The following is a 10,727-nucleotide window of genomic DNA, read 5'->3' as shown; positions in this document are numbered from 1 at the left end:
CTGAGGTCAGGAGTTTGAGACCAGCCTGGCCAACATGGCAAAACCCTGTCTCTACTAAAAATACAAAAGTTAGCTGGGCATGGTGGTGTGTGCCTATAATCCCAGCTACTCAAGAGGCTGAGGCAGGAGAATTGCTTGAACCTGGGAAGTGGAGGTTGCAGTGAGCCGAGATTGCAGTGAGCTGAGACTGGACTTCAGTCTAGGTGACAGAGCAGGACTCCATCTCAAAAAAAAAAAAAAGGACTTGTGGCGAGTCAGAATTGGTAAAGGAACAAAAGATGTGTTATCAGGTTATTTAAACACACACCTATATAATAGTGTGTGTGGTTGATGATTTTAGTACACAGCCATCTGTATTGTAAAAGTAACCATGTACCTGTAAGGTTGAGGGTTGTTGGTTTAAGACAAGTTACTTAGGATTTTTTATAATCTCTGCCATTATTGTTACCTAAATTATGAAAGGTAATCAGAGGTGACCGTCAGGCATGATTCTGAGAGCCTAACATGCTTGAGCTAATTTATTCTTCATGCCGACTGTAAAGTATGTAGTTTACATGGTGTGACCCAGAAATATTTACTCATGACTCTCAGAGTGTATGTTCTTTCTGTATTTTGCATTATGATATTATACTTTGTTTTAGTAATTATTGTTGAAGTTGGCCCTACTTAATAGAGAATCATCATAAATGGTAATTTGACTTATAGCAAACAGTCTCCTGAGGGAATAGACTATCTTTTTATCTCCCTGTTTCGTGCTAATGAGTTGATATTCTCAAGGAAAGGTTTTACAGCTGGATTCTGGCAGCTTGTACATGTTAATTGTGGTGTCTGGGATCTCTGCCATTCAGTGGCCAAAAGACTTGAACAAGCACTCAAGAATGAGTAGATCCAAATGATCAGCAACATGTAAGTCTGCTCAACCTTTTATTAGTAATTGGGAAAATGAAAATTAAAACCACAGTAAGGTATTAGCCATTCGCCAGCATGTCTACGATGAAAAAGACAGATAATGCAAAGTGGTGGCAAGGATGTTGAGTGATGAGGATATCGAGTAACAAGGAACATTGCTGGTGGGAGTTTAAACATGGAAAACGGTTTAATATTAAGTATTAAAGTGAAGATACCAACACTCCATGACTCGGAGTCCACTTCTAGGTCTATAACCAGGCAAAACACATGCTGCGTACCAGGAGACATGGACAAGAATGTTCACGGTAACATTATTTACAACAACTCCAAATTAGGAACAACCTGAATGTTCACCAGCTGTAGAATGAATAAGTCACTTGTGGTGTAGGCATAGAGTGGAGTGCCAGTCACAATCACTAATTGATGATAGATAGGGCAGATAGAACAGCATGGATAAATCTCATGAATCTAGTGTTAAGTTGAAAAAGCCAGACATGAAGGAATTCATATCATATGATTCCATTTGTATAAATTTCAAAAAGCAGACGAAATGAAAATACAGTGCTTAGGAATTCATGCTTAGGTGGTAAACCTTTTGGGTGGGGTGTGGGCATGTGTAATAGTAAGGAAGGGGCCCCCATCATCTGCACAGCAGGATCTTGGAGCTGTTGCTTTTCTTACCTTCACCACCCTTAGGCCCAAAGAGATTAAGGGAGGGAGAAGTTACTAGAACTTGGAAGGAGAGACTCCAGTCAAGTTAGCTGCCTTGGAGCAGTGCTTTTCTTTTGAGAGAAGGTAAGCCTGAGGTTCCCTTACAGGAAGGAACCAGGGAAATAAACACCCTGACCTTAGGTTCCTCTTGGCCTAAATCTCCCCTGAGGCTCCTGTTAGCAGGACTTAGCTGGAAGCCAGGGGGCCATGAGCCTTTGCATGGTGTTTGGACCCACCAGCCTCTGGGACAGAGAACAGGCTAGGGAAGGGAAAAGAAGCAAATGGATTTTCTGGCATGCTGCACTTTTCTATATATGTGTTACCTTTCCTGTTCAAAAACTGTCTTATAACTTGTGTGAAGTCCATGCTGTAGACACTAAGTACTAGTTCTCTCGGCCTCGTTTGTCCCCTTTTTTTCTTTGTAGCATGTTTATATTTTTCCTGTCTTTAGACTGGGACTGGATAGCTGTGCAGGAGCCCAGTCTGTGCCACTAATTGACCACGTTGTCTTAACCCTGTTAGCTCATTTCTCTGATGGTCTCTCTCCCTAGGGGAAGTTGGGTGAGGCCTTCTGTTTGGGGTCATCCACTTCCAGCCTTGTGTAATTTGAAGGCATTCCTCTCCCCAACTCTTTCCATTGCAGAGAGTGTTTACCTTTGGTGTTCCTCTGAATTTCTGTAGGACTGTGGATAGGAGCCGGCAGGAGTCTGCATGGAAGCCTGAATGCGTCCAGGATTCATTTCCTGAGTCTTCATCCCAGGGAGGAAAACCAAGAATGTGTCTGCTGAAGTTTGGGCCTAGTCTAAATGCAAAGCACTCAGTCCCCTGATGGGGTCACTTTAGTTCCTGATCTTTGCCATCTTTTATTGTTGTTATTATTATTATTATTATTATTATTATTATTTTATTGTTCTTCAGCATGTATGTCGACCTCTTGAAGACATTATAATCAACCTACAGAGGAAGACATGTTATTTTTTCCTTGGTAATAAAACTGCATTGATTTTGGTTACTCAGACGAGGTGTTTACCAGAACTCTCCCTTGTATGCTTATAAAATAAAACTAGTGCTCCATTCAGTTGAATATTTGCAGCAATATTATCTTCTTATTGCTAATATTATTTGTATGGGTAGACTTTATGAGAAGTTTGTGATTTTCAGCTCATACAGCCTCTTGCGCTCAGCAAGCCACACAGTCTAGAGGGAGTCTTAACAGAGAAGGGAAGGAAGGAGGCAGGCAGGACCACCCTGAGACCCCCAGGCCAGGTGCTGCTGTGCTTCTTTGGAATGAAGGGTCTCAGACCCTTGGCTTACATCTTTCTGCCTCTGGTGTAGGGTTTGCTCTTCTAACATAAACGGAACATTTGATTTAGGATCAGTAACTACAGGTTTTAGAACTGGAGTTTGAAGTATCTGTGACACATCTCTCTTTGACAGTCGTGTGGGTACTGATCCCTGATTGCACTTTCACCCTTTTCTTCTTGTTCTCGTTTTGTGTGTGTCTTGTGAACAAGGACCTGGCACGTGCATCTTCAAACGTTTCAGGATATCTAGAGTAGTGCTTCACCCAGCAGGCCCTCAGTTAACAGGCATATGGATTCGACTGGTGTTTGTGTTTTTCTGTAAGAAAGGTTATGCCATGTCTCAAAAAATGAATGGCTAATGTTTCTAGGTAGATACAATCACAAAGACATATCAAATAAAATAATGAGGCAAAAAGAAATAGGTAGATTGGGATTGGCTGTGTAGAGGTTTTAAAGTGAAAGTGGGCAAGTTAAAAAGGTTTTGTATCAGAGCAGCTAGTTGCAATTTATTGAATGTAGGAGTACTCACACAGTTTATTTGAACATGAAATAGATCTAGATTTCTTACCTATGGTCTCCAGTTTTCCATACCGATTGATAGTTCAGGGCTGCTTTGACGTAAATACTGTGCTTCTACTGCCACCTACAGATGATTAGTGGTCTTGGAGCTCTTCACCTTTACCCGTTCTAAAGTCTTTTCAAAATTGAAATAAATTTTTCAAAAGCTATTAGTTGGTGGAATATTATAAAATATTTTAATGTTACTTTATGAATATTTCTATATTATGTTACATAATACCATATAATATATAGTTTTATATAATAGATATGAACTTATTCCTGTAAAGCAAGGTGGCCAATCTTTTGGCTTCCCTGGGCCACATAGGGAGAACTGTCTTGGGCCACACATAAAATACACTAACACTAATGATAGCTGATGATCAAAAAAAAATCGTGAAAAAAACTCATAATATTTTAAGAAAGGTTACTAATTTGTGTTGGACTGCATTCAAAGCTGTCCTGGGCCCATGTGGCCCCAGGGCTGCAGCTTGGACAAGCTTACTCTGAAACATTTTGGCTTGTAGACCATTTTCTGCCCTCTTTGGAAGCATCCTCTTTTTTAGGAAACAGTTTTCCTCTGTAGGACTATGTGTATTCCTGGGTTAGGGCCTTGAGAAGATTCCATTTTTACTCTTATTTGTATCTGATATTATACTAAGATATTAAACATAAATGTGGCCTTAGAACAAATTAGACATGTTAAAAAATACGTATATATATTAGAAAATTTATCATCTTAACCATGTTTAAATGTGCAGGTTAGTAGTGTTAAGTTCATTCACATTGTTGTGCAGCCAATCTCCAGGACGTTTGTGTCTACCCAGACTGAAAGCCTGTATCCATCATACAGCAAATATCTCTTCAGTCCCTACTTTCAGTTCTTTTGGGTTATATCCCTGAAAGTGAAATTGCCGGATCATGTGGTAATTCTGGTTTTAGTTTGTTGGGGAACGGCTGTACTGTTTTCCCCAGCAGCTGCACCAGCAACACAATGCCCAGTTTCTCCCTATCTTGACTCACACGCATACCTCTCTCACGCTCGCCCTTCCCTCCCCTCCCTCCCTGCCCTCCCTTCCTTTCCTGTAGTAGCCATCCTCATGGGCATAAGGTGGTATCTCATGGTGGTTTCATTTCCATTTCTGATGATGAGTGACTTCGAGAATCTTTTCATGGGTTTCTTGGCCATTTATATTTCTTCTTTAGATAAATGCCTATTCAAGTTATTTGCCCATTTGTTAATCGGGTTGTTTGTTTCTTGGTCGTTGAGTTGTAGGAGCTCTTTATATAATCTAGATGTTAACCCCTTATCAGATGATTTGCAAATATTTTTTCTCTTATTCCATAGGGTGCCTCTTTTCTTTGTTGATTGTGTCCTTTGATGCAATTTTTGGAGCATATTTTAGGCCTGCTCATTTATCATATACTAATGATAAGGATGAATATCATAACTTTGGATTTCTAAATGGTGAGGGGAAGTTATCCTGAGTAAAATCAATGAGTCATTTTGGAACCTTTCCTCATGACTTAAGCCGAAGCAGTATTTTCCTGCAGTCCTCAGCACCTTTGCCTTGTCCAGGAGGATATAAGTAAGGCAGGAAGAAACTAGCTCTGTTCCAGAGTCTGCTCACTTCAGAGCCTTCCGCTTGCTAGTGCTGCTTTCTTATGCTCTGAAAACTATCTGCCTTTATTATTACAGTCTTTTGAAATTGAAAGAGTAACACTTATCTTTTTACAGCATTCTTGGTCCCTGCTGTTCTGATTAATATTTTATCAGTGATAAAAATATACCAAAATATAGTGTGTTTGCTCATCGGATTTGCAAATTACAAAAACTAGGAGGATATTTCAGTAATGGTGGAGGCGAAGCTCCTGTAACAAACCGCTGACACAGTGGCTCAAAGAGCACAGATGTTCATTTCACTTTTGTAACCACCCTGTGGGGTAGGCAGGCTCTGTACCAGTAGGTCATCAGGGGCCTGGGCTGGTGGAGCAGCTCTGCTCTCCTCAACATGTGCCTTCCAAGGAGACTCCATGGGTTCTGCTTCCAGCTGGCATGGAGGAAAGAAGGGGCATGCAGGAGGAGGGATTGCCTTTCCCCAGGTGCCTTCGAGGTTGCATTTGTCAATTCTGCTCCCAAACCATTGGCAAGAACTTGGTCACGTGGCCGCACCTAATCATAGGGAGGCTGGGAGATGTAATCTTAGCCGGGCAGCGGTGTCCCTGGAGATAAGGGAACAGTGGGTTTTGGGGGAGCTGCTAGCAGTCTTCTCAGAAGAGCAGTAGCTCTAACACATCAGCTGCCTCAGCAAGCTGGAGTTTTGGGCTTTATAGTCAAAATATGAAACATAGAAGGAGGCCGGGCATGGTGGCTCACACCTGTAATCTCAGCACTTTGGGAGGCCGAGGCAGGCGGATGGTTTGAGTTCAGGAGTTGGAGACCAGCCTGGGCAACATAGTGAAACCTTGTGTCTACATAAAATACAAAAAATTAGTCAGGCGTGGTGGTGTGTGCCTGTAGTCTCAGCTACCTAGGAGGCTGAGGTGGGAGGATCACCTGAACCTGGAGGGCCAAGGCTACAGTGATCCATGATCCTGCCACTGCACTCCATTCAGCCTGGGCTACAGAGTGAGACTCTGTCTTAAAAAGAAAAAAAAAACACAAAAGGTAAAGAAGGTAAGAGAAAGAGGTCTTTCTCTTGAGTCTTAAAAAATCAGCTGTAGAGGCACTGAATGGCAGAGTTGTTTGGCTTGTGAAATGGCATCATGGAGTGACTGCCAGTTGACACTAATGTGCTCCCAGATGCCATTTGTAGGATTACGGGAAACAAGGATGTTGCTGTGGTCCAGGTTGGCATCAGGATGGGGTGGAGATGGAGACTGGCCATGGGAGAAACAGGTGGAGAACAGGGATTGCTTACCCCAGAGAGAAGGAACTGGGGCAGAACTGTCTTCCACTGTTGAAAGGGCTGCCCGGTGAAAGGGGAGTTAAATAAGGGGCGGATGGCCTGTGGTGAATGTAGACCACGGGGATATGCTACAGTGTATAGCTTTGGACTTGGCATAAGGAGTAACTTTGCAGCACTCACTGTCTCAAGATGAAGTGATCTCCCTTGGGAGCTGCTGAATTTGACACTGAGGATACTCAGGCAGTGGCTGGGAGAGTGCAAGGCAGGGGTGTTGCAGGAAGTCCACTCATTGGTAGGTAACACAAATGGAGTGCCTGTGATGCCCTTTAAACCTTGAGCATTCTGTGGTTTAAATGAGCTATATTCTGATTCTGTGCTCTTCTTTATTGTGAGATTCACAGGTAGGCTTAGAGAACTAGAGAAATTAATTGGAGTCCAGCCAAGGACCACATTTTCCAGGATGTTCTGTGCAGCCTAGTACTGGTACAGCAGAACTTGTTCCAGGACATAATTCACTGCAATGTAGAGTTATTATTACATTACTCAAATAAACTCTGTAATACAAAGAGGTTTGATATTTTTCCTATATAATCTAAGTGATTGATTTTTTGCTTTCTTATAAGCAAGAAGTATTTTTAAATTTTGAAGTACATGCTTCCAGAAAGTCTTTATAAATACTTAAAGAGGAACAGAATGAGAAAATCCTGACACTATTAAGGTAAGAGCTAAATAATGAGTTGCTAGGGTGACATATTTGAAACATTTATAAAATAAAATATTCAAAATAAATTACATTTTTCATATTGTTACTACGAATTCTTACAGTACTTTAGACTCTGTAAGCTTCCATGTTAAAGCTGTTTTCCCCTTTCTGAAATGAGCATGCTCAGCAGTTCAATAGGCATTGCCTGCAGTAACACGGCACTAGATGGCAGTGTTATGCAGAACTTGATAAAAGCTTTAATTTAATTCCTCTAAAAGAAGTTATTAAATGGGGCTCATATGGTGAAACATTTTTGTAATGAATAACAGAATGGTATTATACTTTGTACAAATACCTTTAACAGTTTGATACCCTATGACTATTTCAAAAAGATGTGTGCTGTAGTTAGAATTAAAAACTGGTATTGTGTACATGTGTTAACTTTTTCCTAAACAACACAATAAATTATTTTAAACACCACTGGTATAGCAATTGTGAAACTCCTATGATGTAAACCTAAGAATGATTTTTAGTTGTGATTATTCATGGGCTCAGCACAGCACAGTTCCAAATTTTAACTACGTAAGGTGAGGTGACACACTACTTGGCCCTAATAGTAACATTAAAGAAAAAAATAATCATTATCTAAAAATTATTGGGCTAATCAAAGAGAATTGTAAACAGATATTTTTATCAAGGGCATATAGTAATATTGTTTGCTATTTTGTGTCTCTTTGAAGTCTTATATGAGCCACAGACTGTTTTCACTAGAATGCACATATATGTAAATATTAATAAGAAAATAATCGGAATTTAGCAGAGGTGAATATTATGGTCACTTTGTTTTTTTTTTTTTTTGCATTTTTTAGTAGAGACGGGGTTTCACCGTGTTAGCCAGGATGGTCTCGATCTCCTGACCTCGTGATCCACCCGTCTCGGCCTCCCGAAGTGCTGGGATTACAGGCTTGAGCCACGGCGCCCGGCCCCCTATGGTCACATTTATAGTCATCAGCTTTTGTCTTCCTAAATAATGTTCCTTAGCTAATTCTTGGGCACAGATGAAGTGTTAGATTTTAATTCCTACTTTTTACATTTCTGTATCAATGTCCAAGAGTATATTGGTATCAACAACAAGTAGAATATTTTCAAAACCCAGAAAGTAAGTAAGTAGGGAATGAGAGTTTGTACTTACAACATAGGTAGAAATTGATGGTTGGTGGTATGGACATGCACATGAGTTCTGAAGAAGGATAAAATAAGGAACAGGAAGCTGAACTGTAAAAGATTATTTTCAGTACATTGTGTACTTTTATTAACTTAGAAAGTGTGCTAATATTTTATGGTAAATTATTGGGAAAGTCAATTTCAGTCATGTTTTAGGAGAAGAAAGAATTTCCAAAGTGAGGAAGAGGACACCTTGACACTTCCTTGTATAAAGTAGTAAATGTTTCAGCATGTATGCATGCATGAATGAATGAGAGAATTCTACCTTGTATTTTACAAGAGCAATCGGTTCTTTTCTGATTTCCCCAATCTGTTTGCATTCTCTTTTCCTCTTGTTAGATTATTTGTTGAGCTCTGAGGATCCTGCACTGATCAAAACAGACAAAATCTTTGTCCTCATTGACTGTACATTGTAATCGAGGGTAAAAGACAGTAAACAAAATAAAAATTTATAGTATATATATGCCAGATCATGATCTATGTTGTACAAAACTAAATAAACTAGGGAAGGGAATGCCAGGGTGTCAGTGGGATTGCAGTTTTAATGATTCTAGTAAGGAAAAGCTTCAGAGATCAGGTAATATTTGAGCAGAGACCTGAAGGGGTCAAGGAGTGAGCTATGTGGAGATCTTGGGGGAAGTATTCCAGGTATCAGAGACTGCCAGTGCCAAGGCCCTCAGGTGGAGACGGGACCTCCCATACGTGGACAGCTGGAGCAGAGTGGTGGGGGGACGGGGTCTGGGGAGATAGTAGGAGGTGAGACCGGAGAGGTAAGAGTGGTCACTGGCCTTTCAGGCCATTGTACTAATTTTGGCCTTTAATCAGGGCATTCGGAAGCCATTGCATGATGCTTTGGGAGATGAAGTCATGTTGGCCTGTGCTATCTTTTCATTGTTTCCCATTCTTTTTTAAAAAAGCACTTAATCATTTTATACATACTTATAGTTTTCAAATTGTTTTTCACTTCTGCTTCTCAGGTTATCAAATTCTCCCTCAGGGTAGTCTGTTGTTTCTTACAGTTTTAATTTTTTATTGTGAACTCATTTTCAGTGGTTTCGTTTGCTCTTGGAATCCCCATGTCCCCCAGCTCATGAAAGTATCTCTGTTGACAGATTTTGTGTTTACTACTGCTGGCTCCTGAGGGGTTTTTGTTGTCCTGGATTAGCTTTTATGTTATTTTCTTACCTTAGCACTCCCAGACCGTTCAAGTGGGGGTAAATCTAGGTCACAAATTTAGGTATGATGTTGGCCTTAGATTTTAATTTTTTGTTAGGACTGTTTGATCTTTTTGTTTCCAAGGCTTTTAATGTAAGCTAACTTTCTTTGTTGTTTCAGCAGACTATAAATGGAATATTTTTAGTCTTCTCTCTAAAAGACAGTGATCTTTGATGGTCTGGGCTCAGTCCCAGCTCTCTTTCCTTGAGCTGCTTGAGGTCACCTCTTCTAGCTCTACTAGACCTAAAAATCCCAGCCCACAACTCCAGGGGCTTGTATCTAGGTCAAGTCCCTTGTGGGCCACTGAAGCAGCCCATATTTTAATTTCTATCTTTGTTTCTGTTATGTGGGTTTATTAGAGGAATTTTTAAGCATGTGTAAGAAAGGAGAGAACACTATAATGAACCCCATGTTTCAATGTCACCCACCTTCAACACTGATCAACTCATGGCCACCTTGTATTATCTATATCCTTACTCTTAAGCTATTCTCATGGGCCTGTGACAGACTCTCTTTGGCATATAAACCCAGGAGCAGGAATGTAGGGTTATAGGATATATGAGTGTCTTAGTAAACTCATGCTGTCAAAGCCTGAGTGGCTTACACAGAAATTTATTTTCTCACAGTTTTGGAGGCTAGAAGTCCAAGATCAGAATGTTGGCATGGTCAAGTTCTGGTGAGGGCCTGATTTGCAGATGGCCACCCTCTTGATGTGTCCTTACATGGCTGAGAGAGCTCACTTTGGTCTCTCTTCCTCCTCTTGCAAGGGCACTAATCTCACTGTGGGGACCCCACCCTCATGACCACCCATGACCTAACCTAATTGCCTCCCAAAGGTCCTACCTCCAAATACCACCACATTGGGGGCTAATGCTTCAACATATGAATTTAGGGGTGGGAGACACAGTTCGGTGCACAGCACTGGGGGCTAGTGCTTCAACATATGAATTTAGGGGTGGGAGACACAGTTCAGTGCTCAGCTGTGTGTGTGTGTATGTATGTGTGTGTGTGTGTGTACATTTTGAGTCTGTGTGTGTATCTGCTTTACTCTCTATTCTATTGGTCCATATGTCTGTTCATGTGCTAGTATTTTTAACTATTTTGTTTTGTAGTATATATTGATATCTAGTAGAACAGGTTACTTTTTTTTTGGTTCATCTTTTTCAAGATTAACCTAACTATTCTTCCATATAA

General features: G+C 40.7%; 1 protein-coding gene across 6 annotated transcripts in view; it reads left to right on the top strand.

The window, feature by feature from the left end:
• LOC105477819 (UBA domain containing 2) overlaps positions 1-10,727 on the top strand; it is a 188,525-nt gene that overhangs the window by 63,472 nt on the left and 114,326 nt on the right. The gene's annotated exons all lie outside the window — the stretch shown is intronic.

The sequence above is a fragment of the Macaca nemestrina genome, chromosome 16 (genome assembly GCF_043159975.1).
Source record: "Macaca nemestrina isolate mMacNem1 chromosome 16, mMacNem.hap1, whole genome shotgun sequence".
Taxonomy (NCBI): Eukaryota; Metazoa; Chordata; class Mammalia; order Primates; family Cercopithecidae; genus Macaca; species Macaca nemestrina.
The sequence above is the reverse complement of the archived record's forward strand: the minus strand, read 5'-3'. Positions and strand labels throughout refer to the sequence as shown.